This window comes from Ovis aries, chromosome 12 (assembly GCF_016772045.2).
Source record: "Ovis aries strain OAR_USU_Benz2616 breed Rambouillet chromosome 12, ARS-UI_Ramb_v3.0, whole genome shotgun sequence".
Taxonomy (NCBI): domain Eukaryota; kingdom Metazoa; phylum Chordata; class Mammalia; order Artiodactyla; family Bovidae; genus Ovis; species Ovis aries.
In genome coordinates, this window is record NC_056065.1 from 79430622 (window position 1) to 79450374 (window position 19753).

Sequence of the window (19753 nt, forward strand, 5' to 3'; positions counted from 1 at the left end):
TATCTTCTGCTTCTGTTAAGTCCATACCGTTTCTGTCCTTTATTGTGCCCATCTTTGCATGAAATGTTCCCTTGGTATCTCTAATTTTCTTGAAGAGATCTCTGGTCTTTCCCATTCTATTGTTTTCCTCTATTTCTTTGCACTGATCCTTGACGAAGGCTTTCTTCTCTCTCCTTGCTATTCTTTGGAGCTCAGCATTCAGATGGGTATGTCTTTCCTTTTCTCCTTTGCCTTTTGCTTCCTTCTCAGCCATCTGTAAGGCCTCCCCAGACAAGCACTTCACCTTTTTGCATTTCTTCTTGTGGGGGATGGCTTTGATCACCACCTCCTGTACAATGTTACAAGCCTCTGTCCATAGTTCTTCAGGCACTCTGTCTATCAGATCTAATCCCTTTAATCTATTTCTCACTTCCACTGCATTATCATAAGGGATTTGATTTAGGTCAAGCCTGAATGGTCTAGTGGTTTTCCCTACTTATTTCAATTTAAGTCTGAATTTGGCAATAAGGAGCTCATGATCTGAGCCACAGTCAGCTCCTGGTCTTGTTTTTGCTGACTGTATAGACCTTTTCCATCTTCAGCTGCAAAGAATAGAATCAATCTGATTTGGTATTGACCATCTGGTGATGTCCATGTGTAGAGTCATCTCCTGTTTGTTCATCACATGTGGAATAAATAATTATAGTTCACTTAGCCAGCTTCCTGGAGGAGTTGGCCTTCACTGACTGTTTAGAGACCTTTTTTTTAAAATTAAAATTTAAGATATTATGTGAATTGTGTGATACTTAACTTGATCCATGTTTCATTTTTTGGTTCCATCTAATGAGTTAATGTCTTTGGTATTAAAAGCATTTTTATGCAATAGCTAAGAAATTAAGCAGAGTTGAGTATGAAATATATTAGTGTAAGTAAAATTAAAATACCTCTAAACTTGGTGTGTCTACAAATCAAGTCAGATAAAGGTCACTAAGACCTGAGTGGCAGGAACTGCACAGAAGGTTTAAAACCCTTTGTTCTCTTACAAACAGGGAGGCAGGTGCCTCAGTGGAAGCTTCACCAAGGTCTGTTGAATTGTCAGAAGTGATGCAAACTGCTCCAGAGACTGACAGGGTGTATGGGGCATGGGGGGTGCAGCTTTGGGGGCATGTTTGTGTTGAGAGGGGTGTGAGGAGAAAGCAGGAGCTGGGAGCTGCTGAGGCCTGCGAAGTGATGGCCGGCTCGCCCCGCTGGCTCTGCTCTGTCTGCTCAAAAGACAACAGCAGAGCTTTGGAAGATTCTTGAGGCAGAGACATCCCCAGAACACAGTGGGGGTGCAATCCAAGTGCCAGCAGACCTGTGAGAGATGGAGATGGGCACAAGCAGGATTATTTAAGCAGCTGAGTTGGCCAGTGGGTGGGTGAGGGTGCAGGGGGTCTGGGTCCCCAGGGAGAGCGGTGATGGGGGAGATGCCACCTCCCTCTGGCCTGCCTCCGGCTTGAGACAATTGGAAATGAAACAGTAGGAAGCTCTGTTCAGCAGAAAGTGGTGAAGCCGGGTAACTAGGGGATTGTAGGCTCGTTCTCCCTGGAGAACCCTCCAAATTAGGCAGCCCTCTCCTACCTTCATGGGTTCAAACGGTATTGCACAGAGGCAGAGCGATTGCCTTGATGGCCTAGTTGAGCAGCAGTTCAGCGTCTAGGGTTGACCACAGGCTCTTCCTTCAAAGGACGAACAGCTGGAAAGCAAAGTAGTAACGCGGGTGGGGGGTGGGGGGTGGGGGGTGGGCATCCCTCCCACCCTTCTCTCAGCTCCAGAGCCTGGGGAATGGGTGCCAGGGGTGCTGAGCTCCCAATCAGGCTTGTAGCTGACACTATTGGTCCTGATGGATTAATGTGGAGGCTGTGGCCAGGAACATCGCATTTTTCATTAAACCAAACTGACTACAGCCTAGACTCTACATAGTCTAGGAGGCAGGCCAGCCCCCTCTGCCCCTGGGCTCTGGGCTCATTCAGGAGGAGCCCTGACAGCAGCTGGCACAGGTTTTGACTGGAGTGGTAGGCAGGGAGGCAGCCCAGTCGGCTTGGCTGGGTTCTGTGCCAGGAGACTGCAGCCCTTTCTCCCGCCTGCATCCTGCCGATGCGTCACCAGCTGGGGACCAGGAAGGACAACTCAGGCCCTCCAGCGAGGCAGCAGGTCCTAGGATGCTGGCCAGGGTGGGCAGCCTGAAGGTGTCAGCTCAGATGCCTCTCCTGGTCTGGATTCAGATTCCACTGCCCCTTGCCCTGTGCGTGGGGGTGACCTCCAGGCCTCGGGCAGGCACAGCTTGTCTCATCAAGGACCCCGCAGGCCTTCCATGCCCTTGAGGCAAGCTGGCTGCGACGGCCTCCATGAGTGATAGGGAAAAGCCCAGCTCCTCTCCCTGCCCTCCTCCCTCAAAACTTACTTTCATTTTTTCCCGCCCCGCCCCGCCCCCAGGCCGCTCGGTATTCCCCTTCACTCAGGAAGTGTTACTGAGACCTGAGGTCAGGTCAGGCGCATTCTGGCGGGAACCTCTCTGGGCATCTCTGGGAGAGGCAGATACTGCCCTCTGGTGATCAAGTTGACTCCAGGCGAGCTCGTGAAGATTGAGATGCTCCAGACGCTGCAGGAGTTGCAGATGCGGAAGGGAGAGCAGCACCTGGTGCTTCCCCCGGCCCCTTCCACGACTGTCTGCAGCTACTTGGCCATAGGACCATTTCGGGGCTGTTTGCTCCCTGCAAACTACCCCAAACCCACCTCCGCTCTGAGGCCAGCCCGTGTGGAAAGCCCTGTCCTGTGATAATTGGTCCTCCTCTGCTCTCTTCTCCCCCACCCACGCTGTTCTCTGAGCCGCTCCAGGCACCTTTAACACCTCCCAAGGGTCCTCCTCTTCCTCACCAAACCTCGAGGCTCAGAAACCCCTCCCTCCAGGTGACAACTGCAGGTAGAGGTGACCTTCCAAGGAGGAGGACGGCGAGGAGAGGGGCTCAGAGACCCCAAACGGCTACCAGGGCTCCTGCGGCCCGTGATGGCGCCTCGAGCTGCAGTGGATTTGGGACATTGAGGGGGAGCTGGCACGAGAGAGACAGCCCCTCTCGGGTGAGGAGCGCGAGGCCCGGCTCCCGGTCCGACCCTTCCTGACCTTGAGCAGGAGTCCGGGGTGGGCTCTGAGAGCCCAGAGATGCTGCGCGTAGGGCACCCGGGTCTGCCCCGCCCCGGCCCGCCCCGGCCCGCCCCGGCCCGCCCCTCCTTCCGCCCCGCCCCTCACCGTCCCCTCCCCCTTCCCGGACTCCGCCCCCTTCTGGCAGGTTCCCACCTCCAGCCGGTCTCCGCCCCCTCCGTGGGCCCCGCCCCACTTCCTCCCGCCCCTCGGGGCCACGCCCTCTCCCCGGACTCCGCCCCTTCTTGACAGGTTCCCACCTCCTGCCAGGCTCTGCCCTTCCCCGACCATCCGGGCCCCGCCCTCTTGGCTCCGCCCCTCCGTCTGGCCCCGCCCCCCGCCCCTGCCCCGCCTCCACCGCCTCCTGGCACTGCAGCTCGGGTCGTGAGCCTCCCTGCCTCCTGCCGGTCTCCGCCCGGCCCCGCCCTCATTCGGGCCCCACCCTCGGCTCCTCCGCCGGCCCCGCCCAGGGCTCGCTCCTACCCGCTCCCCGCACTGCAGCGCGCCCCGCGGATGGGAACGTCCCTCACCTCCTGCCGGTCTCTGCCCGGCCCCGCCCTCCTCCGGGCCCCGCCCTCCTCCGGGCCCCGCCCCACCCCCGGCCCCGCTTCGCGCCCCCATTTGGGCCCCGCCCTCGGCCCCGCCCCCTCCGGGCTCCTCCCCCTTCCTCCCGCCCTTCCACCGGGCCCCGCCCCCGTCCCCACACCCTCCCCGCACTGCAGCGCGCTCGGTGGGTCGCGCGTCTCCTGCCTCCTGCGGGTCTCCGCCCCGGCTCCGCCCCATTTCCTCCGGGCCCCGCCCCTGCCCCGCCCCCATTACCTCCCTGCACTGCAGCGCGCTCCACGGGTCGCGCGCCTCCCTCGCCGCGGCGCAGGCTGCAAGCTCAGCAAGTCTTGCGGCAAAGACACTCCGGCCGAGTTGGGGCCGGGGCGCCGCGGGACTCCGGGCCGAGCGGACGCCCTCTCGGCCGTCGCCGGCAGGCCGCCGGCCCTCACTTCGGGGACGCGGGTCCCTGCTGGCTGGCTATCTCGGTGAGTCGTACCGCCGCGGTGAGGGGCGCCGACCGCCTCCTCAGAAGTTTCTGCTCCTCACCGAGGGGCCGCGGGTGGGGTCCGCTCCCGGGGGCGGGCGGTCGCGGAGCTTTGAGGCCGAGGGGCCCGGGCGCCCGCACCGTCCTTTGGGGGAGTTTGCGCGCGTCCAGATGAGGCGTCTGGGGAGCCGGACCCGAGCGGCGCGGAGCCGCTGCTCTGCGGGTTTGGGGCGGGAAGAGGGGGCAGTTTCCACCCTGGCTCCCCCGGGACGAGCTGCGGAGCAGAGGGCCGGGCCCACTCCGCTGCGTCCCCGGGCTCTGAGCCCCCGACCCTCTTTCCCGCGCCTCGGAGACGTCCCCACTCCCGTCTCGCTCCAGCCGAGGTTCTCCTTGCCCCCACCTCAAGCTTCGGGGACCCCCGGCCCCGCCGTCGTGGGGGGAAGCAGGGAGGATCCTGAGCTCCAGGAGGTAGAGACCCTCGGTCGGGGAGCCGGCGCGGATGCAAACCACAGGGGTGGTCTGCGATCGAGGGTCCGGAGGAGCTGGGGCAGGGATGCGAGGGGGTGCAGGCACCCCTCACCTGTTCCAAATCTCATGACTCAGCAGACCTAGGACGTCCCGTCGCGCTGCAGCCCTCCCCCGCGCTGGGCAGCACTCCTGACACCAGGCAGCTCTCCCCTAACTGGACAGCCCAGCCCTCCTCCCAGCTGGGTACCCAGGCCCTGGAAGCACAGACAGCCCCTCCCTCTCTCTGGACCCCTATCATTTACCCCCACCTCCGCCTCTGTTCCTGCCCCAAATCTGGGCACAGAGTGGTTATTTTTTAACTCCAGACACATGGCTTATCCCTTCTCCTTCCCTATTTTCATCCCCGCACTCCACAGGTGCCGCCAGGACACCCCCGGCCCATGGTGTGGGGTCACCAAAGCCTGGTCTCTCCCTCTGCAGCACGCCCCCTCCCCCGTCAGGGAGAGGAGAGTGGCTTTCCTCGGTGGTGGCAGAGAGACAGGAGCGCAAGGACAAGGAGGCGCCGACCTGGGGGGGGGGGGCACTGCAATGAGGAGAGAGGGCTCCCCGCCTGGAGTGGGCTGGGCTGGGGGACAGGAGGACCTTAGGATCCGGGGACACCCAGAGAGAGGAAGGTGAGCTAGGGTCTGACAGGGAGCTGGAGGGCGCCCTCCCCGGCCCCACTGGCCCCCTGAGGGGAGGCTCCATGTGTAACAGTGTGTCCTCAGTCCATGGAGCCGGCCCGCGGGAACCTGGGTGCTTCATCAGAGGGTGTGACCGTTAAGAGCAGGGCTCCTTTAACCCTCCCAAGTCATCTCCCCCTGCTTAGGGCCGCATCCGACCTCCAGGCTGCGTCTCTGTTACCCCTAGAGAAGCCAGAGGGAAGAGCCATGCCCAGGGCCAGCCCTGGGGCCAGTGGGAGAGGCAGGGCAGCTCTGATGCAGTGGGACGTGCCTGGTGTCCTGGTGAGCCGCGGCCTGGCAGGCCCTGCAAGCTGCAGCATGGGTCTGGGCTCCCAGGTGAGTCAGCAGCAGGGGTCCTGGCCCGGCACGCTGCAGCCACCTAGGGAGCTCGGCCCGGGCCCCTGCTTTCCACGACCCTGGGGCGTGACCAGAGCTGCGGGGTCCTCTCCCTGGGCTTCTCTCCTCCGGGGACCAGCCTCCACCAGGTTGGCTCTCAGGCAGATGCCCCAGAGGGGCTCAGCTTTTTCTGGACACCTCTTGGGCTTAAGGTTCACAAGCTCCCCTTCTCCAAGGAGCTGGGAGCTTCTGGAAAACTGAAGCGGGGGAAAGAGATAAGTGTTCCATGCCTAGCCTCACGTGGACCTACCTGGCCCCCATCCCCAGGAGGAGGAGCCCGACTACTCTGCCGAGAGTTTCGTCCAGCAGTCCAGGGCTTTTTTTAAGGCAACAGCTTTTAGGTTGGGGGGGGGCGGATTATGCCAACGCAGCTTTCAGTGTTTCAGCCTCAGGGCCCGCTGCCCACACACAGATCAAGACCAGGCAGGAGAAAGGTGCTGGTGTTTCCCCACAGAAGCGCTTGTGGCTGGCTCCATCTCCTGACTGCTGCTGGGTTTATCCCCGGGCACAGCGCATACCTCGTTGCACACCTGCAGGGGCAGGGAGAACCTTTCTGGAGCTGGGGCCGGACTCTCTGACCTTACACTGTGGCCTTCCGCCCTCGGGCAGCTTCAGGCAGATGCCACAGGGCTGTCCCTGGTGTGGCACAGACCTGCAGAAGCCCCTTCCCTGCCCTCTCCAAGCCGGTACTCCCCACCCCAGGCCAGTCTGGCCTCTCATGTCCCTCCAGTCTCTCCCCGGGCTCTGACGTCTCTCAGCTGGGACCCCTCAGAGAGCAGGTGGAGGGAGGTGGGGGGGATGGTTAGGATGGTGGGAAGGAGGCTGGGGCTCTGGGGCTGGGAGAGTGGCTCGTCGACGCCTCCCTGAGCAGAATGTCCTCATGGGTGGTCGAAGGCTGTGGGGGAGGAGGAGCCGTTTCCCCTGGCGCTGTAGCTGGGTCATTGGACTTGGTTTGTTGGACGGTCCCGACGTTGGGTTCAGCTGCAGCTAGGCTTGCTTTCCATGAGCCAGACAACTCTGGGGTCAGGGTGATGTGGATATGCTTTCCAAACTGAATCAGCAGCCACAGGGAACAGCTGTGGGTGTCTGCTTGGTACAGGGGGGTGTTAACGTAGGCAGCAGGCATGCATGCACGCAAGTCACTACAGTCGTATTTGACTCTTTGCAACCCTCTGGACTTGCAGCCTGCCAGGCTCCCCCGTGCATGGGATTCTCCAGACAAGAATCCTGGGGAAGGTTGCCACGTCCTCCTCCAGGGGATCTTCTTGACCCAGGGATCGAACTCTACTCTCTTACGTGTCCTGCATTGTCAGGCATGTTCTTTACCATTAGCGCCACCTGGGAAGCACAGAGGCTGGGAGCCCTACAGGCCTGGGTTCAAACCCCCAGGCCACGAATTACAGAGCATGACTGTTAATGCAGCCAGTGCTTATTGGCGAGGCCTGCCCTGTGCCCGGCTCTGCTCCACTCACTGTGGACACTGGTGTGAACACAGCACACAGTCCCGGCCAGCTTGGACTTTGTGTTCCAGGGGCCAAGGCACGTTGCTCAGCCTCTCCACGCAGCAGTTTCTATGTCATTCCGCCTTTAGGTTTTGAGTCTGTTGCGTGCTTGGTGCTGGCAGCGAAACAGACCGGATCGCTACCTTCACGGCACTTACAGTCCAGTGAGTGACTCAGTTAGACAGATGATCACATAGATGATGGACCACAACCACGACAGGTGTTAGGTGAGCACGCAGGTTGCTTGGAGAGCATGTAATGGGGTGACCCGACCTACTCTGGTGGGTCTCATCTGTAAAACAGAGCTAATGACACTTGGCTGCACGGTAAGTAAGCTCTCAGCAAGTGGTGATGGTTAACAAGTCCCGCCAGACAGGTAGAATTCCGAATTCCCTACATGAACCGTCATCGTGCAGTCCGGGGAGCTGGGGTCCGGCCCGCGTCCCCCAAGCAGGAAGCCTGTGGGCTCCTTGGGGGAGAGTCTCGTCGCAGATGTCGGTCTGAGGCACTCAGGCCGACCGTGGGCGACTCAGTCAAACTCTGCTCAGTCTCTCTGTCTGCTGAATGGAGGTAAAGCGCACGTGGGTGACACCAGCTCGGGGAGGATTGAACGAGCTCATTCCGGTTGTGTGTTTGGAACAGTGCAGAGCGTGGCGGATGCCAGCTCAGCGCCTTGGCATTACCAGGATGCTTCTGCACACGGACCAGACTCTTTCTGGGTTCCCCAACTGAGGGGAGCCCTTCCCCCACCCTCACCCCCGGCTGTTTTTCTTTTTCAAAACTCAAGAGAAGGACCGGCGGCTGTCACTTCCTCAGAGGCCATTCCAGTGTCTCACCTCTCCGGCTTTCAGCCTTCCCAGCCGTGTCTCACCAGAACTTAATTTCTGGGAAGGGTTTGTCCCAGAATCCTTGATTTTCACCCCTGCAGTGATGGTTCAGGGAGGGGCCAGAGAGTGATGGGTAAACTTGGATCCTTGGCCAGTGACTGAGAATCTGGACAGCCGGGGGAGCCCCTGGCCGCCGACCCCTCCTCTGAAGACATCTGAGCTTCAGCCAGGTGTCCAAAGTTACCCACCAAGAAGGACCCCCAAGTGCAAGGGCCACAGAGCGGTCCCGAGGCTCCGTCCTTGGAGCACCTCCACTGTTGGCCACCTGTCTGGCCCGGAGACCATCTGACCAGACACCAGGTAGGGGCCAGCCCTGGCTGCTTAGGAAAGTGGGGCATCAGTTGCTCGGGTCAGTATAATGGCCACTGAACCTCAGGGGTTTTGTGTCACCAGGCAGCCCCAGACTGGGGGTCCGGCTGCAGTTGTAAAGTCAGGACAGGTCGTCTCTGGCTGCTGGCCGGGCCTCGGAGCTCAGCGTTCCCTGCGGGGGACACGGAGCCAGGTGCCCCCCCCCCAACCCGCTGCTTCAGGTTCCCCCTCCCTGAGCGCGCCCCCACGGTGAACAGCCTGCAGCTCCGTCCCTGCGGCCCTCAGGGCAGCCTTCGCAGCCTTTGCTGCCCCGTTTAACAGTGAGAGGACACAGACTCCCGGACAAGTTCCGTGACTCACTCAGGATCTCAGAGCACCTGCTTGGGGCAGGGGGCAGCTCTGGACCCTCCCGGCCGCGGCAGCTGATGGCTCAGAACGTTCCTCCCATCAGCTGCCCCTCCCACCTTCCCGCCACTCCACCTGCCCGGGCGCTCAGGGAGGAGAAGGGAATCGGGCATCAGACGCCTGATGGAACTGCTGGGGTTGAGTCAGCCTCCTCCCCTGCCACGGGGTTTCGTGGGACTGGCTGTGGGGCTTTGGTGGCCTCAGGAGCACCTGAGCTGCAGGGGTGGTGGGGGGAGCCGCGGTGGGTGCACCAGAAGGGTACTGCCTGACGGCCTTGGCACGAGGAGCCTTCACGAGGTCATGATTCGGTAATTACAGGCTCCCTCTGACAGCTGGGACGCAGGTCTGCGCACACCTGTGGGTGTGCATATGCGCGTGTGTGCACACTTGCCTGGCGCTCGTGCATACTGGGGGCTCTGGGCACCGAGAGGGAGCTGGGGTCTGGCTGGTGTCTGACTGCCCCTCCGTCCAGGTCTGAGAAGCGGGGATGCTTGTGGGACTCAGCCCCGCTCCCAGGCTGGACCCTCCACCGGTCCCACTGCGCCCTTCCTTCTGCTCGCGGGGTGGACAGAAAGGGCCCAACGGTGCTGGGAGGCTGGGCCTCACCACGCCCGCTCCAGCAGCCTGGGGCGCCCCCAGGGTTGGGGTGGTGGTGCTGGGCCCCAAGACATTCCCTGCCCAGGACAGCTGCCCACCAGAACCAGGTTTCCTCAGGGTGGGCAGCCCTCCATTCCCTCGGCAAGAAGCCAGGAAGCCTGAGACCCTCACCTGGCCCTCTGGGACCAGGGTAGGACTGTGGCCGAGTGGGGGGCAGCTCCCCTCAGGCGTCTGTGGGGAGGGCACCTCTGCGTGGGACGGGGCACCCTCAGGCCACGGAGAGCCTAGCGGGGCTTCCAGAACTGGGCTCCTGCCGCAGCCCTGGGGAGTCAGCAGTCAGGGGACGTAGCGTGTAATTCCTGCACTCCATGCGTCTGTATGGAGTGTAGTGGTCGCAGCTGTGAGTCTGGCCTTAGGGAGATGGGAACCCAGAAATGAATGGGGCGGGGGTGGGGCAGGGAGGCACGCAGCCCTCCCGCGCCCCGCAGGCTGTGCGTAACGCCCAGCAGCCCGCAGCTCTCCTAGGCGTCCTGCTCACCTTGGCGCAGGTGGGCACAGGGCAGGCTGCCCGGCGGTCAGCTTCAGAGGGAGGGCACAGTCATAGCCGATGGGTGCAGGGAGGGAAGGCGTGAGCAGGCAGCCCCTCCCGACGACTCTGCTCTGAAGTGATGGCCACGGGCCGGGCACCTCCTCCCTTTGGAAGCTGACCGAGGGAGCCACTTTCCTGCTGCTGCAGAGAGGAAGCCCTCGGTGGGCTTTGGGACCCCCTGGGTGAGCAGGAGAGCCGGTGCACGGTCCTCTGTCTCCTCGGGCTGCCCGACTCCCCTCAGCGTCAGCCGTGGCCCCCGACCCGCCCGTCTCAGGCCAGGCCAGGCCCCTGGGTTCCCTCTTCCCACCTGGAGGGGCGGGTCCTGCCTGAGGGGTGAGGGGCTGGGGGCTGACACCCAGCCTCCCGCAGGGAGCCCGGGAAGGTGGAGGCACAGGCCTGCTCTCCCAGTTTGATTCTCCCCCAGGGAGGAAAGGCACCACTTTAATGAGGCTGCCCCGGATCTGAATCAGGCCTGGCCTTGCAGGAGACGGGCGGAGGCACAGTGGGAAGCTGGGTTCGCTCGCTTGATGCTGGGCACTGGGCTGCTGGGGGCAGGGGGGCAGGGCAGGTGCCCCAGGTCTGAGCTTCCAGGGAGGCCCCGCCCGGGGAGCACAGGTGGTGAGAGCAGCCAGTCTTCACTCCTGCCAAGCCCGAGAGGTGCCCCGGCTTCCCCTGGGGTGCGGACGGTGAGCGTAGGGAGGGGCAAGAAGTCTGTGCCCCACGGTTGGGTGTCCTGCGGGTGAGATCTCGTGTGCGGCTGGAGTGGACGGCCCGCGTGGGGACCAGGCTCTCATTGCAAAGTGGAGACTGACAGGCGGGGTATGGCCTGGGGCACCAGTCCATGAGCTCCTGGGACAGCAGTTCTCAGCGTGTGCACCACCCCGGGGTGCGCCGGGGCTGAGATGCGGAGTCGGTGCCCCAGCCCCGGCGGTGATGGAGCCTGGCCCAGCCCTCCTGCGAGGCTGAGGGCCCACTTCCTCTCACATCATGAGCCAGGTGCCGGTGGGCCTGTGATGGGCCCTGTGTCTGCACAGCTGCAGCTGCGACTCAGAGCCCTGGGCTCCAAGGTGGGGAGGATGGGAAGTCTTGCCTTCTATTCTGTGGCTTTGGCGGCTCTGGCTCTGAGAGGCTGCGGTCAGATCACCCCAGGAGGGTGAGTGGAGCATGGGGCCAGGAGGCCTGGAGCCGCTGGAAGGGTGGCCTCTGAGTGAGAGTGAGCCCTGGACCAGAGCCTCCACATCCTGCTCCTCGTGGTCACGCGCGGTGAGGGACCACCCTGGCACGTGGCTGCTTCCTGGTCAGCTATCCTGGGCTGCCTACCAGAGTCCGGGAGTAGGGGGAGACTGAGACAGGAAGAGACAACTCCTCCCATGAGAGGGGTCAGCGGAGCAGTATGTCCCTTGCTGGGGATGGGTGTTCAGAGCTGGACGAGCTCCACAGGGTTTTCCAGCTGCAGTGGAAATTCTTGGCTCTCCCAGCTCTGCCCCCTGTTCAGCTCATCCTGCCTGTGCCCCCGAGGTGACTGGAGGTGGCCCTGGGCTGGACTCGTGGGCAGAGGACTCAGCAGTGGTCGGAGCCCCTCTAGGGCCCCTGGGGACCCCCAGGGCTCAAGTTCTGTGGGCCTGAGCTCTGGCCTTAAAAAGATCTGCGGTGCCCCTCTCAGCCCCCGCAGCCTGGCTCCCCTTTCAGAGAGCAGCTCCCTCTTGTCTGGGTTTGGGGCACCTCTAGGCATGTGGCTCAGAGTGGGGAAGACCCACAACGCCACAGACAGAACGTCACTCCTGCCGCAGTGTGGGCCGCCTGCCCGCGGGCCCTGGTCCCTCTCGCTCTCCTTCCTTGGAAATCAGGATGAACTTGACCCTGAGGCTGTACCTTCAGGCGGCAGCTCTTCCTGAAGTTGATCCAGTGCTGCGGGGCTGAGAGGCAGGGGCTGGCGGGAGGCAGTGAGACGGTGCATCCGGGTCAGGATCTGGGCCCTGCCCTGGTGACGCGTGCTTGGGGAAGGACCAGGAGAAAGGCACGTATGAAAGCCTGTGGACTTGTTCAGTCCTTTCAGCGGCAGGCTGGGCTCGACCGGAGCAGGGACCTCACAGAGCAGCGCTCAGCCTCGAGAATCCCTTCTGTGTCCCAGGCCTCCGGGGAGGGAGCGTCCTGAGGCTGCCGTTCTCTGTCCTCATTGTCAGAGGAGAGGCAGGCCCCGGCCTGCAGTCCCGCACCCCGGTGGCCCTGGCCCGCCCCCAGGCCTGCGCTCACTCACTCATGCCCAGGCACCCTGCCCACAGGGCCCTTACGGTCTCAGGAAACTGGGCAGTAAACAAAAGAGGGTCGCTTCACTGCAACTATGGTAACTGGTGTGGAGTAAAAGCTGCCCAGTGTCCCGAGGGTTTACGATGGGGGCGCTCAGCGCATGGGGGTCGTGGGGCCCCCCCTCACTCATGGGCCGTGGAGGGGCCTTCTCCCCGGACGGGGGTCCCGCGGGCGCCTGCGTGGTGGGCTCCGCCTGTGCAGCAGCGTGCGGCCTGCAGGGCGGGGGGGGGGGTCTGCGCTGGGGGTGGCCTCTGGTGCTGGAGGGACTGGGTGTCACCTCTGCCCACGGTTCCCAGGTGGCCTCCGGCGCTCACTTTCCCTCCTCATCACTGCTCCTTCATCTGTGAAATGAGGTTGGGCGAGGAAATCCCGCTGGCCCTCCTCAGAGCCCCAGGAAAGTGTCCGTGGTTTGCAGAGGCCAGACTGCCTTTCGTCCCCTGAGGCTGGGACAGGGATTTGGGACCAGGACAACTCTGCTCTCTGGCAGGGGATGGAGGCCAGGCTGAGTGCCTGGGTCTCCCAGGTGGCTGGCATCAGAGGTGGAGACGGATGGGGCCGCCCGCAGGACCCAGGGTGGACACCAGGCCGCACTTTCTGGCCTGCCGTGCCGAGACATCAGGCAGCTGACCAGACGGGGGAAGTGAGGGCGTCGGACAGACGCTCCAGAAAAGCAAAGAGCCTTGCCGGGAGAGTGTTTGTGCAGAGGCGGCGTGGTGGGTGACCTTCCAAGGTCTCCCCTCAGACAAGTCTGTGGCTCCCTCCTCGCCTTGCCACTGATGTCAGCGCTGTCTGGGTGTCTCTTGGAAATGAGTTTTTGGGCATAAACTGTCCCCAGTTCACGTCCCTGATGACACATGTGGCTAACTGTGAGCTGTCACACTCCATCACATCGAGCCCAATTACACCTTTGCTCTCTTGTCCTGCTGTAATGGAAATATGGCTTCTGAGAAGTGTATTAGTTGCTGGTGGTGTGATTGCTGGGGAGGCTGGGCTTGGGGGTGAAGGGAGGCCAGGGTGTTTCATGCTTCAGACCCAGAAACGAGGGCGGGAGACAGACTCTTCAGGGAACCTGGGACAGTGCTGTCCCTGGAAACGGGGGCAATCAAACGCCCTCTCCAGGGGCCTTTGTGTCCTTGGGCTTTTTTGTTGTCATTACCCGCGGCCACAGGTTCTCCGTGTGTATGTGGGTGGGGGGCTGTCCGGTGAACCCCCACCCCACTTCCATGAGGGAGACTCTCCATGTCTAAAAATTATTCACAAGGTCAGAGAGGCCCTAGGATTAACCCGGCATGGAAGTATTTCAGGTGGATGCGGGGGGCGTTTCTGAAGAGAAGTGTGGTTGGACATTGTGCCAGAAGACCAAGCAAGCGGTGAGCCCGCCTTCCAAGAGGAGGGGCCGGGCTGGGCTGGGCCTGGGAAGGGCAGGCTGACCAGCTGGACTGCCGTGGGCCCAGAGTCTCTGCGGGCGTGGGGGGAGCCGAGGTCAGGTGGGTCACTGCGCTCAGTGAAGGGGAGGACGGCGTGGGGTGGAGGGGCTTAGGGCGATCAGCGCCAGATGTGGTCACGTGGTCTCAGGGTAAGGGAGTGTGTGTGAGAGTCAGGGCTGTGGAAGGACATGCAAGTGCCCCCTCCGCCCGTTCTGCTCGTTTAAACCCAGGAGGCTGTCATCTCCTGCTGAAGGAGCTCTCTTTTGGTTGTGGTCCATTCACAATTGCAGAATGTTTGGCCTGCAAAAGCCACCATCATTCCACCCTAGGGTTGAAGGGAGTCGAGAGCCAGGTCCCCGAGGAATATGGCTTCTCGGTCTTTCAGCAGGGACTCCAGTCTGGGGCTCAGGATAGACGCAGCCCCCTCTTTTCAACACAACCTTGATATTTTTCCAAATGTTCCCAGTGAATCTCAGGGTTTATGCTAGAAACGCGTAAACCTAATCTGAAGCTACTCTGCCACTAACAGAGGACAGATGCTCAGTACTGTAATGCTTTGACCCCCTTCTCCGCTAGACTTCAAGGACCCACAGGAGGGTCATAGTCTTTGGACCCTCAGTTCTGGACTTTGGACGTATGACCTTGAAAGATCCTGACACCTGACCTGTAGCCTCTTGACAGGACCCTTCCGAATCCCCCCACATCCTTGACATGTCCTCCTGTTATCCACATAGCCTCCACATTTCCCTTGCAAATTCCTCCCCTCTGAGGCTCACCGGGTCAGTCCTGTTTTCTCGCTTTTAGCTGTTCTGAACGGATCTCAGCCTGTCAGATCAGGTGGCCATGCCCAGGTTAGGTGATGAGCAGGTTGGGAGGGTGCACTTCCCCGTCTCCGTGCTCCAGAACACCTTCCTGTTTATTTGTTGTTGTTTTAAATTTATTTGTTTTTAATTGGAGGATAATTGCTTTACCAATATTGTGTTGGTTTTTGCTGTGTATCAATGTGAATCACCCATAGGTATACGTATGTCCCCTCCCTCGTGAACCTTCCTCCCTTTTTAAAAACATTATTTATTTTTAATTGGAGAATAATGATAGAAGGATGGAGCACCCCAAGGCACCTCCCGAAATGCCGAAGCCTCGGGGTGCTGAGATCATGGGCCGTGTTGTGCGGCGGTTCAGCACCATGGACAGAGCCAGGCGTGCGCCCTGGAAGGAGGGTCCGGCGGGCTGCATCCTAACCTTCCAGGGAGACAGACGCGGGGGCTGACGGGAAACCTGGTGCTGTGGGCACTGTTCCCGCCCTTTGAGACGCGGCCACGCCCCCTTCTTCCCCTGGGTCAACTGTTTCCGATAGAACGGGCGATGGACTCCCGAGCGCCGCACAGTGAGCCCTGGTGTCTGCCTTGCCTTCACCACGAGGCCTTTAACAGCAGCGAGGCAGGCGTGGCCCGGGTTGGCGGGCCCTTGGCTTGCGGGTGTTGGGAATACACGACCTCAGGTCCTGCAGCCTGACTTTGGTCTCCCAGCGTCAGTGACTTGCTGATTGTCTTTGTTCCGATACCTCATCACCCACTCCTCTCGTGCAGCATCCAGCCTGGGGTGGTGGGAGGCGCCAGCTTTTGTGGTGGATGCTGTCCTGTGGGGCTTACTTGGGGCCCCTGCCCCGAAGTGAGGCTGGAGTAGGGAGGGGGCTGCATAGGGATTCGGGATCGGTGGGTGGGAGCAGGTGATGGAGCTACAGGGTGGAGGCAGCTGTAGCTGGGAGGAGGTGTGGGGTGGGCAGGATGCGATGGGACCCCGTGCCGGGGAAGGACTGGCATTGCTCAGGACTCAGAGGGCCCTGGAGCAGGGCGGCACTGCTTTCCGGCCTCTTGATCCCCCTGGACAGGGTCCCTCCTCTGCTTCCGGAGCTCAGGACACCCTTGGGTGGAGGAAACCTCTCCTGCCTCTGTCCCTTCCCCTCCACCCTTCCACCCACAGTGCCTCCGGGACCACTGTATGCCCTCTGAAACTGACCCTCCACACCCTCCCGGCTTCCTGTTCAGGGCACATGGCTGGGCCAAAGGTCTAACGTTCATCCTTCGAGTTATGAGAGACAGCTCAGCTGCCACGCTCTTCATGGGGCCACTAGGACCCTCCAGGATTTACGTAGCAAAAGCAAAAACCCAGGCCGCACTCAGGCCACTTTCTGTCTCCCCTTGGGTGCCTCTCCCCTCATGTTGCACTCAGACGCCCGGGTGGGGCCCCTGCTACCCGGGCCTCCCCTCCTTGTCCCCTCCTCCAGGCTGTACGTTGGGCAGAGCTTCCCCGTGCCCTGGCCCTCCCCCAGGCTGTGCATTGGGCAGAGCTTCCCCGTGCCCTGGCCCTCCCCCAGGCTGTGTGCCGGGCAGAGCTTCCCCGTGCCCTGGCCCTCCCGCAGGCTGTGCATTGGGCAGAGCTTCCCCGTGCCCTGGCCCTCCCGCAGGCTGTACGTTGGGCAGAGCTTCCCCGTGCCCTGGCCCTCCCGCAGGCTGTGCGTCAGGCAGGGCTTCCCGTGCCGTTGGTACCGCCAGGTGGTCGCTGCCTTCCCCCCTGATGGGCGGAAACAGATCCGCCAGAGGGGCAGGCACGTCCTGGCAGACAAGCCCGGTGTCCACGTGTGGGCACAGAGTTCTTGGGCAGGAAAGGAGACCTGGGGCTTCCCTCTGGCACCAGGAGAGCTTGTTGCCCAGGTTCAGTCTGGAAAGCCAGTGCCAAACAGGGAGGTGGTTCTGGGGAATGGGGCCAGGCTGGGGGAGCAAGCTGGGGCCCCTGCCTCACTGCAGGAGCTCCAGGCTCTGTCCTAAATCTGTTCCCCGTCTCATCCCCTCCTGGGCCCCGTGAACAACAGCTGACCCATGAAGCCTGACTGCGACCCACTCTCAGAAAGAGGTCGGCAAGGACCTCTTGGGTGTAAACCAGCGTCCTGTTTGGCACTGGTCCCTGGAAGACGCTGAATGACTGTTGACCGGATGCATGCCGGGGTAGGGGCCTGTCTGTGGGCACTTAGTGGCGTGCTGTTAGAGGGGCCTCCCGTCCAGCAGGCTTGGTCCTAAAGGCCTGTCCTCTTTGTCTGCGAGAGTCCAGGGTTCTGTGACCTCTCCTTGGGGAAGGCACCTTCAGGAAGAGGCCGGGGCTGCACTGGCAAGGGCATCTTTCTGGGGACACGGAGCTTGGGACCTTCTGCCCAGACACGTCTGCCACCAGACATGCCTGTCGACCTTGAGAGAGAGCGGGTCTGTGTGCTTCTCGATTCTTGGAAATCCTTGTTGGGAGGCTCCCGAGGGTCAGCCTCAGCGTGGCTGGCGCCTTGCTGGCCATCTGCTCAGCAGGGTGACGGCCGTCTGGACGCTGTGTCACTTTGCAGAGGTGGGCGTCCGTGGGACCCCGGGTGGGCAGGGGGTGGGGGAGACAACTGGCTGCTGTTAGGGGAAGGAGGTGGGGTGGGTTCGGTCCTGGCTCCAGCTGCCCCCATGCTGTGTGCCTGGCTCTGGCCCTGAGGGGGATGAATAATTGATGGAGACTAATGGATCGTTGCTCTTGCATGAGAGACTCCGCGGGGACCAAGCAGGCTTGTGCAATCAGGTGCTCCACTGCCCTCCCGGCGGGTGTGGGTCTCCCGGCTTCCCTTGACTCTCAGAACCCTGGGGTGGTGGGTGCTTCCCAGAGCGAAGGGGGCATCTTTCTCAGGGTAAACTTTCTGGGGGAGGGGCAGGGCCCTCAGTCCTCAATTCTGGGGACTGGGCTTGCCTGCTTTGCGGGGTGTCTCTACTGCCCGACATTTGGAATGCTGGTGAACTTCCAGGGGAGGCAGCAGGCAGCCCCGAGGTGTCTGAGAGGCAGTGGGATAGTGATGGTGGACGGGGGGACACACGCCGGCCCCCCGGTTCTTAGAACAGACCCGGAGCGTGAACTCATCTCACCGACGAGGAAGGAGTCTCGGAGGAGTGAGGTGATGTGCCTGAGGTCATGTGTCTGGTGGGTGGTAAATGATGTCACCGGGACCCCAGGATAGGATTATAGCCACAGCAGCAGTGTGCTGAGAAGGCTGGCTGGCCCCCGTGGGGGATGGGAGGATGGGAGTGAGTGTGTGTGTGTGTGTCGGAGAGTGTCTGCCAGCTCATCCCTGCTGTGTGATGAGGGGTCTGAACTAGTCGTCCCTCCATCACCTGCCCCGGCCCCCCGATCTCTGCACGGTGGGGGTGCAGCAGAGCCTGTGTTCAGGGGGGACACAGGGATGGGATTCACCTGGGGGGCCGGCTCCTAGGTGGGGATGGAGGGGTAGCTGCCCCCGCCACCCCCAGCTTGGGTGGTGCCCGCTCCCTTGGAGCCGCTCCCTGGAGCGTTTATCCGTCCACGGACTTGCCGGCCACAACCAGAGCCTGCACGTCCTGAGTCCCATGTGATCTTTCCTCTGCCACTCTGCCCGGGGCTCCGTCACCTCCAGAGGTGGGCGAGGGGCCGCCTGAGGCCCTGCTTCCTGCGCAGGCCGCTGGCCCGCACTCACAAGCTCTGCAAGACCCTGGGAGATGGGTCGGTTCCTCCGACTGTTTCCATGTCTTACAAGCTCCTTCTGGGGTCGGGAAGCTGTTCAAGCCCCAGGCCCCCTGCTGCAGCTGCCCAGTCAGTCTGTGCTTCTTCCCGCAATACTCCTGTAACATCGGGGTGGGGGCACCACGCATGCTTGCTCAGCAAGTGGGGAATGGGATGCGGGACTTGGGTGCGGTGCCAGGTGCCTTGGTAGCTCTCTCCACGAGGAAGCAGAAGGCCCCCCAGGAGTGTCCCCTGCTCATGCCTCAGTCCTCTGTGAGTGTGGACTCTGTGAGGAGTGTCCTCTGTGAGTGTGTCCTCTGTGAGGAGTGTCCTCTGTGAGTGTGTCCTCTGTGAGGAATGTCCTCTGTGAGTGTGTCCTCTGTGAGAGTGTCCTCTGTGAGTGTGTCCTCTGTGAGAGTGTCCTCTGTGAGTGTGTCCTCTGTGAGGAGTGTCCTCTGTGAGTGTGTCCTCTGTGAGAGTGTCCTCTGTGAGTGTGTCCTCTGTGAGAGTGTCCTCTGTGAGTGTGTCCTCTGTGAGAGTGTCCTCTGTGAGTGTGTCCTCTGTGAGACTGTCCTCTGTGAGTGTCCTCTGAGAGTGTGCACTCTGTGAGGAGTGTGTCCTCTGTGAGGAGTGTCCCCTGTGAGACTCTCCTCTGTGAGGAGTGTCCTCTGTGAGTGTGTCCTCTGTGAGTGTGTTCTCTGTGAGAGTGTCCTCTGTGAGATTGTTTTCTGTGAGTATGTTTTCTGTGAGTGTGTCCTGTTTGAGTGTGTCTTTTGTGAGTGTGTCCTCTATGTGAGTGTCCTCTGTGACAGTGTCCTCTGTGAGTGTGTCCTTTATGAGTGTGTCCTCTGTGAGAGTGTCCTCTGTGAGTGTGTCCTCTGTGAGAGTGTCCTCTGTGAGTGTGTCCTCTGTGAGAGTGTCCTCTGTGAGTGTGTCCTCTGTGAGAGTGTCCTCTGTGAGTGTGTCCTCTGTGAGAGTGTCCTCTGTGAGTGTGTCCTCTGTGAGAGTGTCCTCTGAGAGTGTGGACTCTGTGAGGAGTGTCCTCTGTGAGACTGTCCTCTGTGAGAGTGTCCTCTGTGAGAGTGTCCTCTGTGAGTGTGTCCTCTGTGAGAGTGTCCTCTGAGAGTGTGGACTCTGTGAGGAGTGTCCTCTGTGAGACTGTCCTCTGTGAGGAGTGTCTTCTGTGAGAGTGTCCTCTGTGAGGAGTGTCCTCTGTGAGAGTGTCCTCTGTGAGGAGTGTCCTCTGTGAGAGTGTCCTCTGTGAGTGTGTCCTCTGTGAGGAGTGTCCTCTGTGAGACTGTCCTCTGTGAGAGTGTCCTCTGTGAGTGTCCTCTGAGAGTGTGGACTCTGTGAGGAGTGTCCTCTGTGAGAGTGTCCTCTGTGAGGAGTGTCCTCTGTGAGGA

The 19753-nt window shown here is 61.4% G+C and overlaps 1 protein-coding gene across 1 annotated transcript in view; it reads left to right on the forward strand.

Annotated features, from left to right (window-relative positions):
• The first annotated feature begins 3982 nt into the window (after positions 1-3982).
• The window catches only part of SYT2 (synaptotagmin 2), an 85895-nt gene continuing 70124 nt past the window's right edge, over positions 3983-19753 (forward strand). Inside the window, exon 1 of the mRNA XM_027976132.3 lies at positions 3983-4188. The gene's annotated coding sequence lies outside the window, so the exon portion shown is untranslated. The remainder of the gene's footprint in view (positions 4189-19753) is intronic.